Here is a 17,444-nt window from a genome sequence, read left to right as displayed (position 1 = left end):
AGAATACACCTCAATAATGGGCTAAAACGTTCTTGCTTGGTGCTTTAGCCATGGTTTTCCCTCAAAAAGAGAATGGTAGTGAAAAAGGCGTAGGTTTAGAAGTTGAAATACGAAAAGAACAAATTAAAAATTACTTAGAAAAATTAGATGTCTGCAAATCACCAGGGTCTGATGAAATGCATCCTAGAATCCTCAAGGAGCTGATAGAAGAGGTATCTGAGCCTTTAGCAATCATTTTTGGAAAATCATGGGAGACGGGAGAGATTCCAGAAGACTGGAAAAGGGCAAATATAGTACCCATTTATAAAAAGGGGAACAAGAATAACCCGGGAAACTACAGGCCAGTCAGCTTAACTTCTGTGCCAGGAACGATAATGGAGCAGGTCATTAAAGAAATCATCTGCAAGCAATTGGAAGGTGGTAAGGTGATAGGGAACAGCCAGCATGGTTTTGTTAAAAACAGATCATGTCAAACCAATCTAATAGCTTTCTTTGATAAAATAACGAGCCTTGTGGATAAGGGAGAAGCGGTGGATGTGGTATACCTAGACTTCAGTAAAGCATTTGACACGGTCTCACATAATATACTTATCAATAAACTACTCAAATACAACTTAGATGGGGCTACTATAAGGTGGGTGAACAACTGGCTGGATAACCGTACCCAGAGAGTAGTTATTAATGGTTTTCAATCCTGCTGGAAAAGTACAACTAGTGGGGTTCCGCAGGGGTCTGTTTTAGGACCGGTTCTGTTCAATATCTTCATTAACGATTTAGATATTGACATAGAAAGTACACTTATTAAGTTTGCAGATGATACCAAGCTGGGAAGGATTGCAACTTCTTTGGAGGATAGGGTCATAATTCAAAAGGATCTGGATAAACTGGAGAAATGGGCTGAGGTAAACAGGATGAAGTTTAATAAGGACAAATGCAAAGTGCTCCACTTAGGAAGGAACAATCAGCGTCACACATACAGAATGGGAAAGGACTGCCTAGGAATGAGTACAGCAGAAAGGGGTCTAGGGGTTATAGTGGACCACAAGCTAAATATGAGTGAACAGTGTGATGCTGTTGCAAAAAAAGCAAACATGATTCTAGGATGCATAAACAGGTTTGTCGTGAACAAAACACAAGAAGTCATTCTTCCGGTCTACTCTGCGCTGGTTAGGCCTCAGCTGGAGTATTGTGTCTAGTTCTGGGCACCGCAGTTCAGGAAGGATGTGGAGAAATTGGAGAGGGTCCAGAGGAGAGCAACGAGAATGATCAAAGGTCTAGAGAACATGACCTATGCAGAAAGGCTGAAAGAACTGGGCTTGTTTAGTTTGGAAAAGAGAAGATTGAGGGGGGACATGATAGCAGTTTTCAGGTATCTAAAAGGGGCTACGTCTACACTAGCCCCAAACTTCGAAATGGCCACGCAAATGGCCATTTCGAAGTTTACTAATGAAGCGCTGAAATGCATATTCAGCGCTTCATTAGCATGCGGGCGGCCGGGGCACTTCGAAATTGACGCGCCTCGCCGCCGCGCGGCTCGTCCCGACGGGGCTCCTTTTCGAAAGGACCCCGCCTACTTCAAAGTCCCCTTATTCCCATGAGTTGATGGGAATAAGGGGACTTCGAAGTAGGCGGGGTCCTTTCGAAAAGGAGCCCCGTCGGGACGAGCCGCGCGGCGGCGAGGCGCGTCAATTTCGAAGTGCCCCGGCCGCCCGCATGCTAATGAAGCGCTGAATATGCATTTCAGCGCTTCATTAGTAAACTTCGAAATGGCCATTTGCGTGGCCATTTCGAAGTTTGGGGCTAGTGTAGACACAGCCAGGGTGTCATAAGGCAGAGGGAGGGAACTTGTTCTTCCTTGCCTCTGAGGACAGAACAAGAGGCAATGGACTTAAATTGCAGCAGGGGAGGTTCAGGCTGGACATTAGGAAAAAGTTCTTAACTGTCAGGGTGATCAAACACTGGAACGAATTGCCAAGGGAGGTGGTAGAATCTCCATCACTGGAGATATTTAAGAAGAGGTTAGATAGGTGGCTTTCAGGGATGGTCTAGAAAGTGCTTGGTCCTGCCATGAGGGCAGGGGGCTGGACTCGATGGCCTCTCAAGGTCCCTTCCAGTCCTACTCTTCTATGATTCTATGATTCTAGCCACAAACAAGTCCTGGTAAATGGTTTTATCAACTTTTATGCTACTGGGGATACATCAGGAAGAATGGAACACTGCAGAGTTCAGCTGCAGTTGCACTGCTGTCATGAGGCAATCCACTAGCTCAGAAGAAATCCTTTATATGAGTTCAAGTGCCTGTACTACACAAGTTCTTTATGCTCTTCAGAAGAAATGTGTTGATTCAGATCTCTTTCTCCATGATGGCTGATATCTATATCTGACCTGGCACAGAATGACGGCCCTGTCCTTTACAGCTCCCTCCTGGCTCCCAAATGCCTCATCCCCAGCCTCCCACCCCCACCAGCCAGAGTCCTCATCTCCCTCAGCCCCAAGCCCCCACTCCCACACTTTGCACCCTCAGTCCAACCACATAACAGATGAGCCAGATGCAGAATGAATTTTGTTCTGTGCACCAATATGAGGGGGACATGTCACAGACCATCTCCATACTGGTGCACATAACAAAATTAATTCCAAACATGGACATAAAAAATTAGAGGGAATGCTAGGAGGCAACCAGCTGCACTGAATGGACTTTCCACCAAAGCTTCGTTCTGGAATGTGAGCAATGGCTTCTACCTCTGCAAAGAGCAACAGAAAACAACTTCTCTTCCCCACCACCTCCTGATGCTCACACAGGATTCAATCAGCAGCCCCTTCTGTGCAGATGTGACTCCCTCCCTCCATCGACAAACAGCATCAAAGTTGCTGCTGTCCTGCTGGGGTCTGTAATGGTCTGGAGAGGCTACAAGACTGCACCAGGCAAACTCTCATCTCTCCAACTCCGGCCTGCCCTGCTCATGTTGAGCTCAGGCGTTCCTACACTTGATGTTGCCGACCCTCCTTTGCCTGAGCCCTCAGCACAGACTGCCATGTGACAGAGGGCAAGCCCACAAGGATCTCACACCAACCTCAGCTGGACTGAGTTACAGCCACTCCAAGGGCTGGACAGACCCCCGGAATGGTTCCAGCAAATCCTGGGATGTAGAGTCCATTCAAGCACACAGTTGCATGGGGCAGGAGGGCTGGTTTAAGTGATGGGCAAATAAAATGTCTGTCCGTATGAAAGCAAGGTGCATCCATCTGTGAAAGCAGAGGGCAGGGAGAAACCAGAGGCTGCCAGACTAGGAAGTGCACCTCCCTTCTTTGCTTTCTGCCAACATTCCTGCCAATGAAATGTGGGTCACAAGAACACTGGGGGTTGGCAGGTCCTGTGTTCGCACAGCTAGTCACACTACAAATGCTTCAGAAGCCACCAACCAAGCAAGGAGCAGAATTTTACCATGTGAGTTGGGAGACTGCTTGGTGAGAGACTGAAAGCAAATCACATTTTGGCACCTTGAGGCCTGAGCTCCTCTGACATCATAGGGAATGCCTAAGCATGGCACACATCTGGCTCTGGGTGCCAGTCACTGTCAACTCTCCAAATAGGCCACATTCCTTGAACGTACTGTTCACAGCAGGCTTTTCTGATCTATCCCCAAGCATCCCAATGGAAAGTGGAGGCCTGTGTGTGGGTGTGGGCAGGGGTGTGTGGGGCAGTGGGGAAGAATGGGCTTTTGGTTGTGGGACTAAACTAGGCCTCAGGAAACCTGGGGCCCAAACCCATCTCTCCCTCACACCTGGCAAGGTCATTTTCATTCCGTGCCTCAGCTTCCCTGGCCTCTACAATGGAGATAAGCTACAGATTGCTATTAACTAAGTCAAGTATCAGAGGGGTAGCCATGTTAGTCTGTATCTTCGAGAGCAACAAGAAGTCCTGTGGCACCTTATAGACTAACAGATATTTTGGAGCATAACCTTTCATGGGCGGGCCTTTGCCCACGAAAACTTATGCTCCAAAATATCTGTTAGTCTATAAGGTGCCACAGGACTTCTTGTTATTAACTAAGTCAGAGGTTCTTAAACTTCATTGCACTGTGATTCCATTGTGACAACAAAAATTACTACACCATCCCTGCGTGGGGAACAAAAACCTGAGCTCACCCAACTCCCATCAAAGCCTGAGCGCCACCACTGCAGGCCAGAGAAACAAAGCAAAGCCCGAGGGCTTCAGACCCAAGTGGGGGGTCTGAAGCCCACCACCCAAGGCTGAAGCCCTTGAGCTTTGGTCCCAGGTAGTCGTGGTTGGACTTTGGCATCTGTCCCATCAAGTCTAATGCCACGCCAACAACCCTATTAAAATGGAGTCATGACCTTCTCTGAAGCCACAAACCTCAGTCTGAGAACCACTGTACCATAGAATCCTAGGGCTGAGACCAGAGAGGGATCAGAGAGGCTCAATTTATACTCCAAACTGTTTGGCAGCTCTGACAGATGGGTATTTCCCTAGGACTCAAACCAACTCTATGCAATTCCCTGCACCTGTCAGCCAGGGAGCAGCTACTCCCATCCACTGCACTCAGCAGTGGCTCCTGCTCAAATCCAGTCCCCGTGTAGAGGGAAACCTGCACCCACTGTCCCATGAGTGTCAGGGCTGACTGACTCCCAGGCCTGGCCTGGGGAAGTCCTTTGGTGGCATGGACAAGAGTGCAGACTCTGTGCTCAACAACGCAAGATGGCTTACAAACATTTGCCAGCTGCTCATTCTCTCAGAGGCCTGGCCTACTGTTCCCATGGCACTGCATGGAGCAAACAGCAGCAGGCATTCCCTTCTTTGCTTGGCAGGCAGAGGGGTGGAGAGGAAAGGGGATGGAAAACAATGACAGAGGACTGGTGTCTTGACCACAGCAAAGGCCCAGGGGATGGTGACTTCTATCTGAGTCAGGCCGTTGTAGCATGATTGGGCATGAAGATCATGGACACTGGGCAAAGCCGAGCTCTCCAGCCTGGGCTAAGCACAGGGCAAAAGATGGCATGGGCAGAAAGGAGCATGCCAGAAAGGCCAATGCAAAAGCAAACGTTAAAACTACTCAATGAAAGTCAAATCAAAGGCAGGAAGGTTCAGGTTTGTGCAGAAAAGAAACACAGGTGCCACCAACTGACCTGCTCCAACCAGGCCTTCAACATGCTAGAGAGACCAGGTCCTGTCTGTGGAGCTGGTTTTATTTTCACTCCCAACTCAGGCTGGGAACAAGAAGAGGGGCTCCCCTTCTGAAATTTGGTGCTTGGTTATTATTTCTCATTGTTTTAAGTGGTTATCCATCAATGCTCCAGGCCTGCTGAAATACTACTTAGTGCTTGTCCCTCATAAGAAATGGTGGAACAGCATTTCACAGCCCAATTCTGTTCTGTGATTCCTTTAGTGGGTTTAAAGTTGCCATCTTTCATCTTCTATCTTTGTACCTCTCCAGATGATTTTCTAACTCAGATTTTCTAACTCAGCTTTCTAACACACCATCCCAATGGAAGGTCAGGTGCCCAAAGAAAGAGCTGCAGAAATCTTTGATTTTGCATTTCCCAAAGTATTTGTAACATAGCAGGGTAGCAGCTCAGCTACTAACAGTACAAAAGCGCACCACTGTGGTGATGGGGGAAAAACCCAAGAATTCTTAATTTGCAGATTGTTAACGAAAGGAGGAGAAATTTTAAAAAGACATTAAAAATCACAGGAACTGCAGCTTTCCCCATAGCCTGTTTCTTCCCCCTTTTCTGATATTTAGACCAGGTCGACACCACTACTCATGTCAGCAAAACTTACGGTTGCTCAATGGTGTGAAAAAGACCCGTTAGCAGTGTGCCCAAGGCTGTCAATGGGAGAACTCCCTCCCGTCAACAAACAACAGCTACACAAACGACCTGAGAGCAGAGCAGTAGCACGCACTGGTACAGCAATGCGGCTGTAAACTATCTATGAATTGTGTTGGCGACATTTTAATGAGGCGTTCGTTATCTCCCACATGGCCATTAACCCAACAGCAACCCTGGGCCCGGCAGGTTCGGTGCCAGCAAACATGCTCCCAAGAGATGTCTCGATTGCTTGTACCTGCTTTCCCACCTTGTTCTTCAGCTGGTCTCGGTTACCTGCAAAAGTCTGAAAGTCTGGATGGTTTTAAGTCCTGTGTGATTTTAAAAAAATCCCCCTTTTTTGTTCTTTAGATAGAAACGGAAAGTGTCTTCTTCAGGCCCTCGCAGGGAGTAAGGAAGGGACAGCTCCTTCCCTCCAGCTCCCTCACTGAGGAAGGCCACGTAACTCGATCACAGACACGTCGATTCCAGCTACAGAACCGCCTTAGCTGGAACTGCACATCTACAATCACCGTTAAGGTCTAGTGCAGACCTGCCCCAAGTCATGTAGCTTCTCCTTTTCCCTCCTCATTGCGTGGGTGTCAGCAGGGGAGCATAGGAGAGAAAGCCCTCAGCCCTCAACTCTTGTGTTTGTCATCACAGGAGCTCACAGCAGCCCAGAACAACAACTGCAGTGAAAGTCCTGACAACTGCAGTAGTCCCAGAATGTCCCTCTGTGGGAATGGAGCATGCCCACTGCAGATAGAAGGTTTTGGAGAATTTAGCTGCCAAACACAGCTGGACATGGGGAGGAGGGAGAGAGCAGGACCTAAGGGTGTTGCCCCATCAAACTGTACACACTGATCTTTTTCCCCAATAGTTTAGGATTCAGATTTTTTTTAAAAGGTTATCTATGCACCCTCGAGTCCTAGTGCGAAGGGCAAAGCCAAGCTGAACCCATCTGGCATTCTGATTTCCACTCCTCACAGCAGGTATTGCAGTATTTGGAGAGAGTGACGCAACAATTAGCAACCCACAACTTCCATGTGATGTGTCACTCCCCACCGCCGCCCCGATTTCTGCTGGAGTTTATATGTGCTGCCGACACCTGACTCCTTCCCAGGGCACAGGTCAGGGCTGAGGTCTGGCTGCTGTATGAGATTTGCTGCCAATGTCTCCCCTCCTCAGACAGACCTGGGCTTGGCCAAACTACTACCACAGAGCTTCTGATAGGTGAGCAAGGCACCTGGCAGTAGGGCTCCAGGCTCCCTCATCATGCTGCAAAGCGGGTGGCATCTGCCCCGCTCTCACCAGCATCCATTGTACCTCTCGCCTTTCCTCCTCCCCTGCACAGTTGACTCATTCCCTCTCCCCTCTAGGCATAGCTGGCTGTAGACCTCAGTGCCCAGTGTCTGTCCCCCACATCCCATCCGCAGCTGGCTCCTACCCGCTTCCCGAGCACACAGCTGACTGTAGGCACCCAGCTTATATCTCACTCCCACACACAGCTGGACCTTGTCCCAGCTGCCTGGGCAGCTCTCACAGACTCCGCTGTCCCAATAACTTTGGGTCAAAGAGAACATGGAGAAGAGGCAAACAATGTACACAGAACACCCAAGACTAGAACTGCACTTTAAAGAAGCAGGCAAGATCTGGTGCTGTACCATCTTGCTTTGGATGCCATAATTGCAAAGTTAGAGAATTCTCAAAGGAATCTCTTGAACTGCTAGAGTATGTGACTCAGGGCTGAGGTGTTACAAACTCTAACACTCAACATAAATCTTCATCTTGCAGCTGAAGAAATCGACATTTTCACCTGTTACCATTCAAAAATTTCAAGAAGAAATGTCCTAGATTATGTACTATTATGTGTTACCAAACTATTACAAACTCAGTGAGTTAGCTCCCACTCTGCCAGTTGTGATAGCTGTATCATAACAAAGCCTTTCTGCAATGAGGTGGATTACAAACAAGTTGCATTCAACCATGGGATAAGAAAGAGACTTTTCTTCACAAGCTGACTTAACTCTAAAACTAATTCCAGAGAACACTGTGGACATTTATGCCACCAAAGGGAAAGACAAACACATCTACATTAAGGTAAATGCAGTATTTCTATAGTAAGACAGTGTTTGTGTTACGGAGATATGATTCATAGTTACTGGAAAGTGCTTGGATCTGTTTATTACATTTGTTTTATGCTAATGTTGATTTTTAAGTGGTGGTTGGTAAATATGTTCAATAATTAAGTTAAAACAAAAAAATTAAGAGTGATTAAATAATGAATGTAAACTCTATTTGAAATTTCAAGTGCACTGTAATTTAAGTGCCACTAACAACCACAAAATCTGGAAGTTAGACTTATATCTATTATTAACATTATTACTCTCCCTGGTTCCTCCAGCACAGAAGTCACGCTACTCCTATGCTGCCAAACTCTAAGTGAGCAAGTGCAAAATGAGACTTTCAGAGGGTTGTAACTTTGGACAAATTTGGATGGATTTTCACAGGGATAGCAAAACATACCAGCACAGACCCTTCCTTCCCAAATTTCAAATTAAACTCTCTATGGACCCCTGCTGAAAACAGCACATATGCCTCACCTGATGATATGGTGGCATGGCTCACATCTCAGGCACACAAAAACTGCATTCTCTATGCTGTCAACCTTTAAGAATGAGTTTCCAGCAATTTTCACTATTAAAATGCTCCCCAAAACTCTTAAAATTTCAAAGTGCTCTACAATGCACATATAGAGCCAGCTTGACTTGAAAATTGCTTATGCCAACCAGCATCCTGGGGAGATTCTGGAGCACAAATCTGGAATCATAGAAGATTAGGGTTGGACAAGACCTCAGGAGGCCATCTAATCCAACCCTCTGCTCAAAACAGAACCAACTCACACTAAATCATCCCAGTCAGGATTTGTCAAGCTGGGCCTTAAGAACCTCTAAGGATGGAGATTCCACTACCTCCCTGTGCAAACCATTCCAGTGCTTCACCACCCTTCTAGTGAAATAGTTTTTCCTAATATCCAACCTAGACCTCCCCCACTGCAAGCTGAGGTCACTGCAGCCACTCTGTCATCAACTACCATTGAAAATAGCCTGGCTCCATCTTGTTTGAAGCTCCTCCCAACCCACTTTCAGTAGTTGAAGGCTGCTATCAAATCTCCCCTAATTCTTCTCTCCTGCAGGCCAAATAAGCCCAGTTCCCATAGCCTCTCCTCATTTCGGATCACCTGATGATCAGGAGACTTTTGAGCCCCACCTGTTAGTTCTCTGGGCTTAGTGAACATCTTCGGAGCAGCAGTGGCATAGAAAAAAGGGCAGGTGTTGGTAGGCCTGAGCAGGGCTCTCCAACCTTCCCAGTGCCTCTTGCCACCAATACAGGCCCAGAGTTAAGGCTGGGTGAAATGTGATGACAAACCACCTTTCCTGGTGTCCAAAATGTTTGTGTTTTGTGGTTCTCAGAGGTTCCCACTGCCACCCTCTACATTCTGGAAGGGCAGAAGCAACACCTTGCAGCCTCATCTCACCCTCCACCATGCCTGTTAGTGAACTGAGAGAGGGACTGCTGTCCTCTGAAGCATCTTCCCAGAGACTCTCCTTGCAGGTCCATTTATTCCTGCGACAACTTTGTCCTTCAGCTTAAATAGATCTTCTCCCTTCCTGGTATTTACCTCCAAATGAATTTACAGAGAGCACTCAGGTCCTCCCTTAGTCTCCCTTCTGCAAGGCTAAACGTGCACTATGCTTTTCTAGACTCCTCCCATACGACAGATCCTCCCTTACCCCTGTTTAGACTAATTGCCCTTCTGTGCATCTGTTTCAGTTTAAAGGAACCTTTCTTGAACACGAGTGACTGGAATTGTACCCAGTGTTCCAAATGAGGTCTCACCAGTGCCTTGTACAGGACATTAATTATTATCTGTCTCTGCTGGAAATGTCTCACCAGATCCACCCTAGGGTTTCATTTGTTCTTTTCTCAGCCACATCACTCTAATGGCATATAGCCATCATATGATTAACCCACACACCCAGGTTCCTCTCCTCCTCTGCTGCTTCCATCTGATCGGACCAAAGCTACTAGCAGAAATTCATAATATTAGACCTGAAGTGACCTTGTATTTACTACTCAGTTTCAGCACATTTCTATCACTTTAGTCTTCAAGATTACCCAGATAATATGCAGATCCTCCTGTGTATTGATGATGCCTCCCAAACTTGCAGCATAAGCGAACTTCATTAGCACACTTCTATTTTTTGTGCCAAGGCCATTAATAGAAATATTTAATGAAACTGGCCCAAAGACTGATGGAACTCACTAGTAACTTCTCTTCAGTGCAATAAGTCACCTTTCAGCACAAATGACTGCCTTCTCCCCATTAGCTGATTCCCTACCTGCCTTATAAAGCTTGGACTAAGTCTTTAATTTAACTAATAGTTTCTCAAATGGCACTGTGTTAAATGCTTAAAACATTTTAGCTCAAAACATATTAGCTCCACTGCACTTCCCTAAACTGAAAAATCAGTTACTTCCTCAAATACGAGTGTACAGGGAAGGGATATCAGTCTGGGGCTGTGGCATTATGGCCTCTTGTCTCGCTGGTGCCTTTGATTCCCACCAGGGCCTAACCAGCAGAGACGCAGAAGCAGAGCTCACATAAAACTGCCCCGCATGGATCATTAGCTGAGTGAATATTAGCCATGTGCAGGGGTCAGCAACCTGAAGGTCAGGAGCTGCATGCAGCTCTTTAAGGAGTCAGTTGTGGCTCTGGGCACTGCTGCCGCTGACTTCTCTGCAGTTCCGTACCCTGCCACTGCTGAAACAGTAGAACTAAATGGAATTGGTTTAGCGGCCGGTAGGTCAGCGGGTGGGATCCGGCTGTTAGACCAACTGAATTTAGTTCCATTATTTCAGCAACAGCAGGGCAGGGAGCTGCCCGCCCTGCAGGTGGGGGAAGTGCTAAACCCACAGGAGAGCTGGGGAAAGGGGTGGCTGAGTCTGCCCCTGCTGGAGCCATGCAGCCCCACTGAGAAAGAGGCGGCGGCTGCGGAGGAGCAGTGGGCACAGCTGGAGGAGCATATTGGCTGAGGGGGTTAATCCTGAGGATGGGGGGCCAGGTTTGGGGCTGAGAGAACTTAGTCCAGGGTTGGGGGGGGCGAGTTAGCGGGATGGGGGTAAAGCTTGGGGTAGGGGGGCAGATTTGGGGGCTAAGGTGGCTAAAGCCTGGAGATCAGGGGTGGGTTTGTGGGCCAAGGGGGTATGGGAATGGGGGAGGGGAGGTCATGAAGGATCGATGTAAACACTGATCCTTCCTGCTCAAGAGTCTATCCCCAGGCACTGCGTTTTCCTTGTCCTCATTTGCTCTCCAATACAGGGGTGAAAGAAACTTAAACTTTCTAAGTGATACAGATCATTGTGCGTGGCTGTTCTTAAAATGGGGGTGACAAAAAGTACAGTTTGATGTTATTTTTTAAGGACGGTCTCGTATTCACATACATTGCAGGTCTTCAAATATTGATTTTGTAACTGAATTTGAAAAAATGGCTCTTCTCGCTATTTTGGTTGCAGACCCCCTGGCCATGTGCATATTACAACACTGGAGAAGCCTGCCATAAGACAGCAAGGGCACCCAAATTCAGGGGATTAAACTTCATCTGTGTGAATGACAGTCACAAAGGAGGCTTCTCAATTACATGCAGTCCATAGCAGCAGCAAAAGCAGGAGTAAAGCTTCCTGCAGGAATCGGTGTGCCCCTCTGGCTTGAAGAGTAAATAGAGCAGCCCGGGCTCCAGCAGCCCTCTGAATGCAGCCAAATGCTCCTGCGAAAGGAAACAGCACCTTGCCCATGCAGCTTGCTTTGTGTTGTGACACCAGATTGATTACGTCAGTGAAGGAGGATGCAGCCCAGTGCCAAGGGAAGCAGAACAAAAATCAAAGGACAATGAAAGCTTCTCCTCAATTAATAACTATTTGCATAAGTGGAAGAGAGCATTCCAAACCGGTTCAAGACTGAGGCAGGGTAAGAATGCTGACAGTAGCATAGAAGATTATCTGAAATGGAGTTGGGCAGACAGGCAGGGACTGAACACCTGCACTAGGAGAACATCCCAGGGAGAGACAGGCACACTTTCAGTTTCCTTGAGTAACTGCTCACCAAGCCATGCTGTACGTTACACATCCTGGGAGATGGGCAACCCTACAGAAACACAGATTAGATTAGCTATACAGGCAGACAGGTTGTAATATGCAGCCATGCAGGATTTACAGCATCATTTGTTACAGGAGCTGCAGTGCAGTGTGAAGACATAAAAGAAAATGGCTAAACTTCTTATTCACTACTAATACTATCAAGCCTCCCAGCACTGTTGCTATGGCCCTGGCTGCCCCCATTGTCATAGCCCTGCAGCCCAACACTGCTGCTGTGGCCCCTGGTCAGCCAGCACCACCCCATGCCCCTCAGCAAGCCAGCACTGCCTCTGTGGCTCTGGCCACATGGCAGTGTCGCTATCACCTTGTCCAACCGGCACCGTTGCTACTGTTTCATATTTTGACAATCTCTAGGTAAAAGATCCCACTATTTTACACTAACCTGACAAACTCCAACCTGCCACCATCTTCTGCACTAATGGCACATGCAGATGTTGCAATAGCAAGGGCCTTATTGACTCGCTTCCTTCAGATCAGTGCAGGCAGAGATGCTGCACGCCCCTACTGCACACTTGTTCCAGCCTTTGCAAATTTGAGGACAGACTTTCAAAAGCATTAATCTCACCTTTAGGTGCTGAAATAAATGGCTAGAGTTTAGAAAATCCATCTCTATTGTTGGCTCTGAACAGGTGTAAATCTGGTCCCTAGACACCGTCTTGGGTACAGGCAGCTGTGTACTGAATCTTGGGCTCAACTAGGCAAACCTGAACATCCACAGCCTCAGGCCAAAGTAGGCTGCAGACTTTGCACCAGGCTGGAAATGATCACCGAGTTTGGCACAGAGAGCAGTGACCTGCATTGGCAGTGCCTATCGCAGCTCGTGACACCTATCCAGACATATGCTTCTTTCATATTCCTTATTTCAGGGGAGACCCTTATGTTAGTCCCAAAGTTACAGACCATCTGAGTTTGGTGTCACCTCCCAGCTAGCACTTTACATTACTGGTGCCCAGCGCAGACCCAGGCGCTGAAGTGAGAGAGCTATTTATGCCAGAGGAAGGAAACCCATAGCATTTTCAGTTTCCTGCATGAATGAGTTTTTGGTGTCCCTCATTGTGGGTCTTTGTCACACAGCATCTCCTGTGTCTGAGAGACAGCGGGGCAAGACACAGCTTTGCTGGTCGCTCTGTGCAAGCAGTGCAAGGGGAAGAGTCCTTGAAAGCAAGTGAATACTGCGAAGGATTAAAGACTCATCCATCTTCAGAGAAAGGGGGTCCATGAAGAGGGATCAGCTCAACAGGGGGATGCATGGCTCACGCTGTCTGGCGCTGTTTTCAGTAGGTCTTCCTTCTGGTTCTCCCCTGTCTGGTTGTACCTGTGAAGCTGACAGCCACGTGCCAAGAGCTGAAAGGCAGCAGTGCTGCAGGGCAACCCACAGCCCAGCACTTCTAGAAAAAAGGAGAGTCAGGGGCAGCTAAGGACCTTTGAACATCAGTAGAATGGGCAGCAGTGGTTGGAAGATACGAGTCTTGGGTGCTCTTCTTCACTCTTCTGGAGGATCCACTCAGGCCATGCCTTGCAGTCTCCCTGTGGGAACTCGTGCTTCTGTTTTAGCTCACTCTTCTGAATACCCTGTGAGGGGTATCTGATGAACCAAGCACCCTATGCACGGGTGAATCCTTCTGGGGCTGAGCAAAGCCAGATGTACGTGGGTAATCTTCGCGAGGGAGCTTTAGAACCAGAATCTTACATGGGTCAGATATGAGAAAAGGAGAACAAGCAGGAGGGTAATAAAAGCACTGGAATAGGTTATCTAACGAGGTGGTGAAATCTCCATCCCCAGAAGCTTTTAAGACCCAGCTTGACAACGCCCTGGCTGGAATGATTTAGTTAGGATTGGTCCTGCCTTGAGCAGGGGGTTGGACTTGATGACCCCAGGAGCTTTCTTCCAGCCCTGTGATTCTAGGTGTGACCAATAGCAAAATCAACCTTGAGAAGAAACAGAGGGGTGTGGCAGGGTGTGTGTGAGAGCATGGGGAGCTGCCATGTGGCAACTCCCTAGAGTCCCAGGTAGTTCAGCCCAGCAAGCAGGGACAGAATCATCACAGAAAAGGAGCGGCTCTTACAGCTGGTGTCCAGAAAAGGAAGAAAACTGTCCAGGGAGAAGTGCAGTGAAGAATGAGGGTCATAGGGCTCCAATGGAACTGGGGGATGCTCAGCTTCTGACAGGATTGGGCCCCCACCATTAATGCCAGAAAACCACAATTAACCAAAATTCTATTCCCAGAAATAAGATGCCCTCACAGCTGCCACCCGGGCTCCCTACTTGTTTTGCAAAATCAGGCACAAAAATATAAAGTACTCAGAACACACTAGTACTGAAAAACAGCCTGCTTTCTTATTGTATAGAATTATGAAATAATTCCATAGGAATATAAATATACTTACATTGCAGAATGCAGCATATAGAGCAGTATGAACAAGTCACTAGCTTTATGAAGTGTTAGTTTGTACTGACTCTGCTAGTGCTTTGCAGACCATTGTAAAATGGGGCAAGCATCTAGATGATTTGATGTAACTCTAGAAGACCTCTGAGTGCCCCCACAGATACATGAAGCCTTGGGTGAGAACCACTGTTCTAGCCAACTCACTGCGGTAGCACTCTCCTTTCTCCTGGCAACAGAGATCACCCATGGCTAGAAAAGTCCCCTCTATTCTACAAGGCCCAAGCACTGCTTCAGATTGTCCACTGGGTACTAGACATACCATGCTTTCTAGCCATGTTCTAACAAGGTCAGAAGACTGTTCCTGGTGTCTCAGCTGGCTTGCTTAAGAGAGGCAACGTTGAACAAAGCCATACCACTTAGGGACCAACGAATCCTACTGAATACCTTCCAGAACCTTGCAACTGTGTGCACCCACCCAACAGAGGACTGTGATGCTTCAAGGAGACAGTGACTAAACCAGACACTCATGGCCATCACCACCATCTAGCTTACCTGAGCCCTTCAACAAGTGCAGCCCAGAGCCTTCAATACTTCATGAGGTTCAACAAAGACAACTGCAAAGTCCTGCACTTAGGATGGAGGAATCCCAAGCAATGATACAGGCTGGGGACCAACTAGCTAAGCAGAAGTTTTGCAGTAAAGGATAAGGGGATTACAGTGAATGAGAAGCTGGAAATGAGCCAATAGTATACCAAGAATGCTAACAGCACACTGGGGTACATCAGTTGGAACAATACCACCAGATCTAGGGAAGTGATTATTTCCCTTTATTCGGTAATGGTGAGGACGCCTCTAGAGTTTGTGTCCAGTTCTGGGGCCTCCCATTCAGGTGTGGATGCATTGGAGAGAGTCCAGGGGAAGGCAATAAAAATGATTAGGGAGCTGGAGCACATGACTCATGAGGTGAGGCTGAGGGATTTAGGCTTATTTAGTCTACAGAAGAGAAGAGTTGGGGGGTGGAGGATTTGATAGCAGCCAGGAACTGTATGACTCAGAGACTTCAGTTCAGAAGGACCCATCAAATGAGTCCACACTGTGCACAGTTCCCGGCTGGTCTGAAATGGATGGGGCAGCCATTGAATAGTGATGTGATATGGCTCAGACACACAACCCAGAGACAGTCTCTCTAAACAACCTACAGTGAACACACTTCACCATAGTGTGTAGCTACTTACACAGCCTTCAGGAGCCCCAGCTGTCAGTTGCTCAAGGAAGGGGAGTTCTGAGTGTTGTTAATTGTATTTAACAACTCCTTTACCTTCCTGAACTCTCCCCTCCCCACTCTAGCCAAACTCTGCAACAATGTCAGGCTGGTAACAACCCTAAAACACAGGAAAGAAAGCCCTAATGCCGGCCACGGCCGCCAGTGGGAGTGGGGGTAGGGCAAATATTGCAATGGCCCCAGGGCCTGGCAATTCAAAAAGGCTTGGGGCTCCTGGCCACTGCTGCCATGGCTGCATCAGTGGCGGCAGGGGGAGCCCTGGGCCCTTGACATTGCCACCGAGTGCCACATGGTGCACTCTAGACAGTTCTGAGGGCAGCTGCCCCAGCCTTGTCCCTTCCACCCGAGGCTCAGTCGCTACCAGGATAGTGGAGCTGACCCAATGTGGCGCAGGGGGCACAGCAAGTCTGTCAGTGCCCCTGATGCCAGCAGATTTTCTAACACTTGCAGAGCCAGACGTGACAAGAGCTGCTGTTGTGTGCTCACCACACCCTTGCAGTTCTCACGGGCAATTACAGACTTTAGCAAAAATGTTAGACTCTGTTGGCAAGAAGCCTGATCAGCCTCATTCACTGCAGTCAAACTAAAGGGTGATTTTGCCCTTTCTTTCTGGGATGTTGCTTTTAGACAAAACAAACAGTCAGCATTGGCATGGCCAGCAACCAGGTGGCTGGCAATTAAGCTGTGTGCACTCCAGGTTCCCTTGCAGAGGTGCCAAAGGCTGGGTGAACCAACAAAAAGTCCAACAGTGGTTCCAGCGCTCACAGCAGGGGAGTCTACCACTTGTCTCACACACCCATTCAGACACAAACACCACCTCCCAACACCCACTTGCATACTCCTGACCAAAAGACATCTGGAGAAGCAAGTGGACATGAAGAATGCAGGAAACCTACTGGATGATCTTTGTTTCTGCTTTGTTAATACGGCACATCACTGCTTGCAGTCATGTGCAGCATTAATATGATGCTGTTGCTGGGTCTGCACTCCAAAATAAACCTAAAGGGGTGACACGGCACTGAGTTAGTCAAGCGAGTACAGTACCATGTGCCGACAAACTAGAGCAGTGATGGACAACCTACTGCCCACAGCCCACGTCAGTTAGTCTGTATCTGCAAAAAAGAGAAGTCCTGTGGTACCTTAGACTAATGGATATTTTGAAGCATAAGCGTCCCTGGACAAAGACCTGCTTTGTCAGATGCTACGATTCTGTGTGGGGCCTGTGAGACAATTTGTTTCCCGCTGCCCACACGCAGGGTTGCCAAATTCTGCTGTTTTCTGTCTATGTAGGTTTTTTTTCTGCTGGTATTACTAAAGTGTGTGCCTGTAAAGCAGGAGCACATGAAGTGAGGTGGGCACTGACTGTATGCAACATTAAGTGTGAAAGCTGTACACTTCCTTTGCATCCAGTCAAAGCGCTGCTATAGTTTAACTGGCACTCCTGCAAATTCTAGGCACCCAAGCGCAGTTCGCAAGATTATCCTATCCCGAGAGGCCATCTTGGTACGACCAGAGGTGAAAAGTAGGGTGGTGCGCTCCAGTGCGCAGCGCCAGTAAGAAAGGAGCCAGTGTGTTCAGCACCCAGGGGAAAATCAGCTACTTGTCAGCTATTTACAGATGCTGCAACCAATCAGCTCTTTGGTGTGAGCTTGTGATCAGCTGTTTGGTTGAAATTCAGCTGTTTTCTCCATGTGGGATGCCTCTGACTGTCAGCAGGTGAGCCTTTTTCC

General features: G+C 47.9%; 1 protein-coding gene across 7 annotated transcripts in view; it reads right to left on the bottom strand.

Annotated features, from left to right (window-relative positions):
- The window catches only part of HDAC7 (histone deacetylase 7), a 241,923-nt gene that overhangs the window by 54,956 nt on the left and 169,523 nt on the right, over nucleotides 1–17,444 (bottom strand). Inside the window, exon 1 of one of the 7 annotated variants that reach the window (XM_074979492.1) lies at nucleotides 11,993–12,010. The exons of the other annotated variants lie outside the window; for them this stretch is intronic. The gene's annotated coding sequence lies outside the window, so the exon portion shown is untranslated. Of the gene's footprint in view, nucleotides 1–11,992; nucleotides 12,011–17,444 lie in introns of those variants that run through there. 7 annotated transcript variants of the gene reach the window in all.

The sequence above is a fragment of the Carettochelys insculpta genome, chromosome 29 (assembly GCF_033958435.1).
Source record: "Carettochelys insculpta isolate YL-2023 chromosome 29, ASM3395843v1, whole genome shotgun sequence".
Taxonomy (NCBI): Eukaryota; Metazoa; Chordata; order Testudines; family Carettochelyidae; genus Carettochelys; species Carettochelys insculpta.
The sequence above is the reverse complement of the archived record's forward strand: the minus strand, read 5'-3'. Positions and strand labels throughout refer to the sequence as shown.